General features: G+C 46.9%; 1 pseudogene; it reads left to right on the forward strand.

The window, feature by feature from the left end:
• The first annotated feature begins 740 nt into the window (after positions 1-740).
• On the forward strand, positions 741-1,558 carry LOC129010707 (filamin-B-like; annotated as a pseudogene).
• The last annotated feature ends 4,207 nt before the right edge of the window (positions 1,559-5,765 follow it).

The raw sequence follows: 5,765 nt of genomic DNA on the forward strand, positions 1-5,765 counted from the left end.
TGTTTAAAAAATCCCTAGGTTGACTGGGAGTGGTGGCTCATGCCTGTAATCCCAGCACTTTGGGAGGCCGAGGCGGGAGGATCACTTGAGGTCAGGAGTTCGAGACCAGTCTGGTCAACATGGTGAAACCCCGCCTCTACTAAAAACACACAAAAAATTAGCCGGGCTGTGGTGGCTCATGCCTGTAATCCCAGCTACTTGGGAGGCTGAGGCAGGAAAATTGCTTGAACTTGGGAGGCGGAGGTTGCATTGAGCTGTGATCGTGCCACTGCACTCCAGCCTCCAGCCTGGGCAACAGAGCAAGACTCTGTCTCAAAAAACAAAAAACAAACAAAACAAACAAACAAAAAATCCCTAGGTTGTCTGATATAATTCTCCCATCCTGCAATTTCAATGGAGCAAAGCCCATCTCATGCCCTGCTAGTTTTCCTCCCTTGCTGTTTCTCCTTACCCTCCCTGGTGCAGAACCAGCTATATAATTTGTGAGGCCCATTGCTGAATGAAAATGCTCAGCCCTTTGTTCAAACATCAGTAAGAATATTAAGAGGCGGCTCAGCGCGCAGGCGCAGGGCCAGGCGCCTCCCGCGGGCAGGGGCGGGCGGCCGCAGAGCAGCACGCCCGGCCGTGGCTCCGGTAGCAGCAAGTTCGAACCCCGCTCCCGCTCCGCTTCGGTTCTCGCTTCTCGGCCCTTGGGACTCCAAACACCATTTCCCGGCAGTTCGTTGCGCATTGCGCTCTCCCCGCCACCAGGATGCCGGTGACCGAGAAGGATCTGGCGGAGGACGCGCCATGGAAGAAGATCCAGCAGAACACGTTCACATGCTGGTGTAACGAGCACCTCAAGTGCGTGAACAAACGGCATTGGCGTTGATCTGAGCGACGGGCTGCGGCCCATCGCGCTGCTCGAGGTGCTCAGCCAGAAGCACATGTACCTCAAGTACCATCAGCGGCCCACCTTTCGCCAGATGCAGCTCAAGAACGTGTCCGTGGCACTCGAGTTCCTGGACCGTGACAGCATCAAGCTCGTGTCCATCCATAGCAAAGCCATTGTGGATGGGAACCTGAAGCTCATCTTGGGTCTGGTGTGGACGCTGATCCTCCGCTACTCTATCTCCACGCCCGTGTGTGAGGATGAAAGGGATGATGATGCCAAGAAGCAGATGCCGAAGCAGAGGCTGCTGGGGTGGATTCAGAACAAGATCCGCTACTTGCCCATCACCAGCTTTAGCCAGAACTGGCAAGACAGCAAAGCCCTGAGAGCCCTGGTAGACAACTGTGCTCCAGGTCTGTGCCCAGACTGGGAATCCCGGCACCCACAGAAGCCTGTGGATAACGCAGGAGAAGCCATGCAGCAGGCAGGCAATGGCTGGGTGTCCCACAGGTCACCACTCCTGAAGAAACCATTCACCCGGATGTGGACGAACACTCAGTTATGACTTACCTATCCCAGTTCCCCAAAGCCAAGCTCAAGCCAGGGGCACCTCTCAAACCCAAACTCAACCCGAAGAAAGCCAGGGCCTATGGCAGAGAATTGGAGCCAAAGAAGCCGACATCCTGAAAATGCCAGTGGGCACAAACATAGAAAGTGCCAACAAAAGCTGCCCTGTCCAGCCAGAAGACCAGGAAGGAGCAGCCCAGTGAGGTAGAAAACTTTTAAACAATCACTGCTGTACTCCAGCTCCACACCACAGAAAAAACTGTGCAGTCCCGCACTTACACCCGCAAAGGTGAAAGGGGAGCCTAGACTTTGACCACAGTCTAGCAATAAGGAAGCCATTCCCCGGGAAGGTGTCAGTAGAGGCCGTGGAGGAGCAGTAATGAGGCACTCCTACTCCCTCCAGTGGAACTCCCACCCCCACATGCCAGTAATGAGCATCAGTGGAGGTTGACTGGAGAACCTAGACTTCTTCCCCCACTGTTAGTAACGAGATGTGTACCCTCTCCTCCCCTGCCAGAATGGTATCATAAAACGCCAGCTACAACAGAACATTTACAGAAGACTCAGAGTTTCATTACATGATACCCCAAATATCCAGTTTCAAAAAAAAAAAATCACTTGTCATACCAAGAACCAGAAAGATCTCAAACTGAATGAAAAACACAGTTGATGCCAAAGCAGAGATGATAGAGATGTTAGAATCGTATGACAAAAATTTTAAAGTGGCCATTAAAAAAAGACTTCAGTAGCCGGGCACAGTGGCTCATGCTTGTGATCCCAGCACTTTGGGAGGTTGAGGCGGGTGGATCGTCTGAGGTCAGGAGTTTGAGGCCAGCCTGGCCGACATGATGAAACCCCGTCTCTAGTGAAAAATGCAAAAAATTAGCCGGGCGTAGCTGGGTGCCTGTAATCCTGGCTGCGTGGGAGGCTGAGGCAGAAGAATTGCTTGAACCCAGGAGGCGGAGATTGCAGTGGGCCAAGGTCAGGCCATTGCACTCCAGCCTGGGCAGGAAGAATGAGACTCCATCTTAAAAAAAAAAAAAAAAAAAAAAGGCTTCAGTAAGCAATTAAGAACAATCATGAAACGAATGAAAAAAATCAAAAATCTCAACAAAGAAATAGAATGTCCCAGCAAAATAATAATAAAAATTTAGGAGATACAAAGAACCAAATGGACATTTTAGAACTGGAAATTGCAGTAACTGAAATAAAAACTCATTGGATGAGCGCAATAGCAGGGTGGAAGGACAGAGAAAATAATCCTTGAACTGGACAAAAACTGGTTGTTTTGTTTTGAGATGCAGTTTTGCTCTTGTCGCCCAGGCTGGAGTGCAATGGCATGATCTCGGCTCACCGCGGCCTCTGCCTCTTGGGTTGGGGTGATTCTCCTGCCTCAGCCTCCCTAGTAGCTGGGCTTGCGGGTGCCCGCCACCACACCTGGCTATTTTTTGTGTTTTTGGTAGAGACGGGGTTTCACCCTGTTGGCCTGGCTGGTCTCAGGCTCCTGACCTTAGGTGATCTGCCCACCTCAGCCTCCCAAAGTGCTGGGATTACAGGCACGAGCCACCGCACCAGGCCTCTATAAGTTTTTTTCTACGTTTAAAACTTTTAATTTCATTTTTGTACCTTTTTTTTTTTTTTTTATTAAACACACACATTAGCCTAGGCTTACACAGGGTCAGGATCATCATTATCACTGTCTTCCACCTCCACATCCTGTCCCACTGGTAGGTCTTCAGGGGCAGTAATGTGTGGAACTGCTGTCTCCTGTAATAACAATGCCTTCTTCTGGAATACTTCCTGAAGGACTTGCTTGAGGCTGCTTTACAGTTAACTTTTTTAAAAATAGAAGATGCACACTCTAAAATATAATAATAAAAAGTATAGGATATTAAGTACATAAACCAGTAGCATTGTCATTTATCATCAAGTATTGTTTATTGAACGTAGTTGTACGTGCTGTATACGTTTCTATGGCTAGCAGTGGGTTTGTTTATACCAGCATCAGTACAAACATATGAGTAATGCGATGCGTTACTACGACGTCAGTAGGCAACAGGAATTTTTTGGCTCCATTTATAATCTTATGGGACCATCATCGTATGTGTGGAATATTTTTGACTGAAACTTCATTATGCAGCAAATTACTATATTAGCAAATAAAATTGAGCTATATATAATGAAGAAGTACACATTATAACCAAGTGGGTTTATTCCAGGGATGCAAGGCCTGGTTCACTATTAGAAAATCAGTCAACATAGGCTGGGCACGGTGGCTCACGCCTGTAATCCCAGCACTTTGGGAGGCCGAAGTGGGTGGATCACCTGAGGTCGGGAGTTCAAGACCAGACTGACCAACATGGAGAAACCCCTTCTCCACTAAAAATACAAAATTAGCCAGGTGTGGTGGCAGGCACCTATAATCCCAGCTACTAGGGAGGCTGAGGCAGGAGAATCACCTGAACCCAGGAGGCAGAGGTTGCAGTGAGCCGAGATCACGCCATTGTACTCTAGCCTGGGCAACAAGAGCAAAACTCTGTCTCAAAAAAAAAAAAAAAAAAAAAGAAAGAAAGAAAAGAAAATCAGTCAACATAATCTACCATATTAACAGACTAACAAAGATAAATTACACAATTCATATCAGTGGATGCAGAAAAAGCATTTGACAAAATTCAATAGCCATCCATGATAAGAATACATACACACACAAAAAAGAGGAATGGGGGAACTTTCTCAATCCGATATAGAGTGGTTACTACAAGAAACTTACAGCTAACATTATGATTAATAGATTGAGTGTGTTCTCCTAAGAGAAACAAGGCAAGGATGGCTATTCTGACCACTCTTATTCAACATAATGCTAGAAGTTTTAGCCAGTGCAGTCAGGTAAGAAAAGGAAATAAAAGATATGCATATTGGAAGGTAAGAAATAATACTGTCTCTATTTGCAGATGCAGATGACTGTTGATGTAGAAAATCCCGAAGAATCCATGAGGGCTAGAAAACCCAAATACCTCACCCCCTTGAATAAGTGAGTTCGGCAAGGTCACAGTATACAAGATCAATATGTAAAAATCGATTATATTTCTATATAATTCAATGAACAAATGGACACAAAAATTAAAAATAGCATATCCTGTTTATAATTGCTTTTAAAAAGTATAACTGTAATAAAACACATAAAGGAGTTAAATGCTGAAAACTACAAAAACACTGATAAATAAAAGAGACCTAAATAAAGGGAAAAAAATATATCATCAAGAATTTTAAGATGGCAATGACAGTGCATTAAACCAAGCATGGGGCCCTGTGCATCTGCACAGGTCTAACTCCCATGAAGCCAGCCCTGCACTAGTATCAAGAGTGATGTTTGAGGCTGGGCAGGGTGGCTTATGCCTGTAATCCCAGCACTTTGGAGGCCGAGTGGGTGGATCACCTGAGGTCAGGAGTTCGAGACCAGCCTGTGCAACATGGTGAAACCCCGACTCTACTAAAAATACAAACATTAGCCAGGCGTGGAGGCGTGCATCTGTAATCCCAGCTACTTGGGAGACTGAGGCAGGAGAATCGCTTGAACCTGGGAGACAGACCTGAGATCACGCCACTGCACTCCAGCTTGGACGACACTGCAAGACTCCATCTCAAAAAAAAAAAAAAAAAAAAAAAAAGAATGATGCTTGAACTTAACACTCATAGCTGGTCCTGAAAGGCGAAGGTGTCCATTGCCCTGCCTTCCTGACAGACTTCATGTCACCTGCCTTCCACAGATGAGAATCTCCTTGAGGTTTCACCCCACACAGAATCTCCAGGCCTCTGCTTCCTGCACTGTTGGGAAATCCTTCTGAGTATCTAAATCTAAATCTTTGTCCTTTGGGCCTGTTTCCTCTTGTTCTGTCCTCACTGAATATGGGGAACAGCTGGTCCCTCTGAGTAATTAATTCTTGTAGACTTGGACACAGTCTGTAATTCCTTTTCCCTCTTCTCATTGGGATGACTCTCCAGGGCTTTCTCCAACTCTGGATCTCCAACTCTGACACCTCCCCCAGGTTCTCTGTGTGCTTTGGAAGGCATGGGGTTCACAAGAGCCCCAAAGAGCACCAGTCAGGGGCCAGAGGGCTCAGTGCTCTGGGGAGATGGGGAAGATTCCAGCACTGATGAACAGACCCCAGCCCCACCCCGGGTCCCCTCTTCCAACTCCCAAAATGTACTCTATTTTTATCTGTTTCACAAACTCTGTCCAGATAGTCTTCCATCCCCCGCTGACTGTCAGAAGTGACTCTCAGCTTTTGTCCATCTCGAAGTTTCTGTGCTCAGTGTGCCTCTCAGA

Source organism: Pongo pygmaeus, chromosome 10 (genome assembly GCF_028885625.2).
Source record: "Pongo pygmaeus isolate AG05252 chromosome 10, NHGRI_mPonPyg2-v2.0_pri, whole genome shotgun sequence".
In the NCBI taxonomy this organism is placed as follows: Eukaryota; Metazoa; Chordata; class Mammalia; order Primates; family Hominidae; genus Pongo; species Pongo pygmaeus.